Here is a 4493-nt window from a genome sequence, read left to right as displayed (position 1 = left end):
CCTAGAGGGCCCGTGAGTGGAAGGGGAGGGGGTGGGGAAGGAATGAAAGGTCTCCTCCGTCGGCCCCCAGAGTAGGCCACTGCAGGAAATTCGACTTGGCTTCACCGAGGGGAGGCAGGTCCGGGGAGCCTGGAGCCCAGCAGGCTATCAAAGCAGATGGAGAAACAGGGGCTTTGAAATAAATGAAAGGCTGTGTCTGGTGCCTGATCGCATGAGAGGCGAGAAGGACAGCGAGGAGTCAGAAAGGACACCAGCGTTTGGAGAAGGGGACAGCGTGGCACTGTCCACAGAGACAGAGAGCTGGGGGCGGGCCGCGGGGCGCGGCTGGGGCTGAGCGGAGTTCAAGATGAGGAGGGTCGCCAGGCGGAAAAGGCCAGGGATGAATAGTGGAGGCTCTGAGGAGGCTGTCCGCGGGGGGCGGAGACAGGCGCTGAGCCTGGGAGGAGCAGGGGGAAAAGACCAGAAAGAAATGGCCTGAGAGGTTAGAGAAGCCACGGGAAGCCGGGACCGGTCGGTGGTTTGCAAACCTCAGCAGGGTCTGTAAGAATGAGGACTCAGAAGAGCCCCTTGGTCGGGTGACCTTTGAGTGGTGAGTTGTATGAGAGGGTTGTGCGGAGCGTCAGCTTGCCCAGACCTGAGGGAAACGCAGGCAGTGGGCGCAGGCTGGGAGAAACAGACGGACGCGGGCAGAGGGGGCTGCTGTCCCCTGCCTGGCTTTCTGAGCTGGGCTGGGCCTGCGGCGTCAGAGGAGACACGGCAAGGAAGGGGGGGGGGGGTCGTGGATAGGATGCGTCCCCCCCCTGGACAGGAGAAGGGAGGCGCTCCGTGCAGGGGGAAGGGAGGGAAAGGACGTGAGGGGCAGGGTGGAGAAGGGGATAGGAGGCACCATCCTTCCAAAGGCCGGGCCCTGGCTGAACCCCCAGTAAGCAAAAAGGGGGTGTGAATAGTAACTGAGGCGGAGGGAAAGGCCCAGAACGTTTACTGTGGCTTAGGGGATCCCGAAGGCATGTTCCAAGTCCCGTGGGCCTGAGGAGATACTAGGACCTGCTAGGGGCGACCTTGGCTGACGCTCCCTAGGATTCTGTGCCAGTGGAGGACGTCCCAGTCCCGTGAGTTCTACCTGGAAACCACAGGGCCGGACCCCCCGTCCGCCTCCCCTCCATTCAAGTTTGATTCTCTGCGCCACAGGCTGCGCTGCGGACTTGCCAGCAGGAGGTGAGCTGGAGAGGACGCGGGGGAGGGAGAGCGGAGGGGAGCGGCCCCCCGGACCCCTGGGGACCTGCAGAGGCAGGCGGCCCCTGCGTGCACCCACCAGGCTTTGCCTCCACGGCCAGGCAGCTCCCATCAGCCGGGAAGAGCATTCCAGCACCCGGAGAATGACTGCCTCCCTCCACCCCACCACTCCTGCCTCTCCTGGCCCAGGATCAAGGGCCTGGAACTCATTGCCCTCCCCACTGGCCCCCGTCGGCAGCCATGTTCCCAGAAGCCCATGTCTGCTGTGACCCTTCCCTCTCGGCCCATCTGCCTCCTCAGCTTTGTTCAGCCAACACCCTAACCTGGCGCTCCCTGCTCTTCCTCAGATGCGCTCGGGCCTTTGCACTTGCTGCTCCTCTACACATCCCTGTGGTCGGCACTCTTACTCTTTCAGATCTGTTACAAAACCGTCTTCTTAGTGAGGCCTTCCCGAGCGCCTCTGTCTAAATTTCCTCCACCCACCTGATCCCGTTTGCGGGCTGCGCTGTGTTGCTCCAAACCCACATTCAGCATGTGACTGTATTTGGAGACAGGGCCTTCCAAGAGCCCATGAGGCTAAAGTGAGGTCACATGGGTGAGTCATAATCCTCCCTATGTCTTTAGATTAGGACACAGACACGCCGAGGGGGGACCCTGTGAAGACACCGGGAGACGATGGCCGTCTATAGACCCGGGAGAGAGGCCTTAGAAGACCCAAACTTGCCACCACTGTGATCTCTGATTTCTCGGAGATGAACAGAAATAAACGTCTGTTTATTGTTGAAGCCCATGGTCTATGGAACTTGGTTTGGGTGGCCGGGTACACTCTGTATTTCGTATCTTCTTCCCTCTTAAATTTTCTCCTGAGCACGCATCACTCTCTAACATAAGAGCTCGTTTACTTATTTACTCATTGGTCCTGTGTGTCACCCTCCTCTCACTAGATTATAAGCTCCCTGAGCAGGGGTGCCTTTGTGTCGTCCGATGTGCGGCTGGCAACCCCCCAGTCCTAGAACAGCGTCTGGTACGGGGAGGGATCCGAGAAGCCAGTCCGGCGAATACGGGAATCCTCTTAGCAGCAGGATTCGCAGCCTCTGAGGTCGTCCACAGCAGCGATTCTTACCCGACTCTTGAATTTATCAAACGCGTATTTACTGAGCACCTACTCTGTGTCGAGGATTGTTCTAGACGCTGAGGAAATAGCAACATGAAAAACAGAGAAAAGCCCTTGCCACAGAGAAGGCATCAAACAAATGTAACCTGCTAGCTGGCGATAGTGCTATGGAGGTCAAGAGGGTGCTGGGGCGGGGAGGGGGTGTCCAATTTTAAACAGGGGTCCCCAGGGGCTTCGCTGAGAAGCGACATCAGAGTTAGGAACTGGAGTAATTGAGGGAATGGGCCCCGTCAATATCGCAGGGGAGGGCATTCCTGGCACCAGTGACAGCGAGTGCAAATCCTTGAGGAGGGAGCTGCCTGGACAGGGGGGTGGGGCAGGGGACACGGACCACTGTGACACTGGCTTGTGCTCTGAGAGGAGGGAGCAGAACAGTGACGCGCTCAGATGCTGGTTTCTTCAGACCATCTGCTGCTGAGTTGAAACCTGAGCGCAGGGCAGGGGGAGAGAGGGCAGAGAGAGTAGAGGGGAGGCCATTGCCACACCCCGGGGCTTGCCATCAGGAGGAGGGTGGAGAGAAACAGTCCCTTTCTGGGCAGGCTTTCGAAGAGTGAGCCAGTGGGCGTTGCTGTCAGAGCAGATAAGAATACGAGCCAGACGCTGGAGTCTGGATGACCCCGCGCTTTTGGCGCTGAGCGGGGCAGGCTCGGGAGGAAGGACTCCTCGCAGCCGCAGTGCCCTGGAAGCCAAGGGAAGGAAGCGTCTCGAGGAGCCGATGGCAAAGGCTGGGGCGGGTCTGGTAGGACGAAGACCGGGGTTCAGCTGGGTGCGGGTCCCGGCTGCCCCCACGGAAGCAGTTGCAGAAGACGGGTGGGGGTATGCAGGTTCTTTTTTACGGCTCGTCCTGTGTGTGCTCACAGACGTCGTTACCGGCTTCAGATGATTCAGTCAGTGGCAGCAGTGACTCTGAACCCCCTGAGCTTCCGCGGTGAAAGGCTCGAGGCTCCTGGGACTGTTCCCCGTGCCTCCTGGCCCCCGTCACTCCTGTACACTCATTGCCTCCTGGGGCCGTCTTCCAGCTCCCCCACTTCTGCAAGCCTGGCGAACACGCCGCACACAGTTCTCTGATGAGGCTCTGACTCATGTGGAGCATAATTAAAGGGATGATACATACGGTTTTCTGGATTCCCTTCCGTTTCGTGCACCTCTGTACTTTCCCTAAAAGGGATTCATTAATCATACGACTAATTATGACTTAAGTTTTACACCGAATAGGAGCTTTCATCTAAATACACTCACAAATGAGAAAACACCCTACTATCAGACCACATGCTCCATTCTGGGGTTAGAAAACTATGATCACCGTAAGTATGCTGGAAAAACAAACCAACCTGTCAGCAAATAATGAATGTATTTATTGAGACCCTACATGCACAGACTGGCTGGGTTTCAAAGATGTCTAGCCCTAATCTTACATAAAACTTCAAAGTTTTTCAAGTAATTTTTTTAAAATTTATTGATTTGTTTTGAGAGAGATAGAGAGGGGAGGAGCAGAGAGGGAGAGAGAGAATTCCAAGCAGGCCCTGAGATGTCAGTGTGGAGCTTGAGGAGGGGCTGGGTCCCACGACCCTGAGATCATGACCTGAGCCAGAATCAAGAGTTGGACGCTTGCCTGACTGAGCCACCCAGGCGCCCCTCAAAGTACTTTTCATACATGAGATTTCATTAGATATTTAACAATACTGTGAATATTTAAGGCAAAAACCCAATATTCTCAACTCATGAATGAGCTAATTCATTCATTCGCCCAGACTCAACCTGCCAGGAGGGTATATACCCATTGGTTAATACCCATCCCCTCCCTTAGCTCTGAATCCTTCACAGTTGCTAGAGAAATTGCATCACCTTGCAGACTGGTGTCTTTTTTCCAAATAATAAGTATTAGATGTTACTAGATATACAGTCAGTGTCCATTTTTCCAGTTGTCTCCTGATGTCATCATTTGCTCCCTGGGGTTTATGTGAAACACACAAATAATGCTTACACGGTGCAACTGATGTGTCCATTCAATTCCCTTCCAATACATGTTTCCCTTCCATTTCTTTTTTCTCCATTGCAATTGATTTGTTGAAGAAACTCGATGCAT

The 4493-nt window shown here is 55.3% G+C and overlaps 1 long non-coding RNA gene across 1 annotated transcript; it reads left to right on the top strand.

Moving 5' to 3' along the window:
• The first annotated feature begins 490 nt into the window (after window positions 1-490).
• On the top strand, window positions 491-2018 carry LOC144224183 (uncharacterized). The gene is made up of 3 exons (XR_013332976.1): window positions 491-589; window positions 1078-1215; window positions 1858-2018. It is a non-coding gene; the product is annotated as an uncharacterized LOC144224183 (long non-coding RNA).
• Window positions 2019-4493: the final 2475 nt, after the last annotated feature.

This window comes from Crocuta crocuta, unplaced genomic scaffold, assembly GCF_008692635.1.
Source record: "Crocuta crocuta isolate KB4526 unplaced genomic scaffold, BGI_CrCroc_1.0 scaffold11, whole genome shotgun sequence".
In the NCBI taxonomy this organism is placed as follows: Eukaryota; Metazoa; Chordata; class Mammalia; order Carnivora; family Hyaenidae; genus Crocuta; species Crocuta crocuta.
Note: the sequence above shows the minus strand (reverse complement) of the source record. Positions and strands in the feature narration are given on the sequence as shown.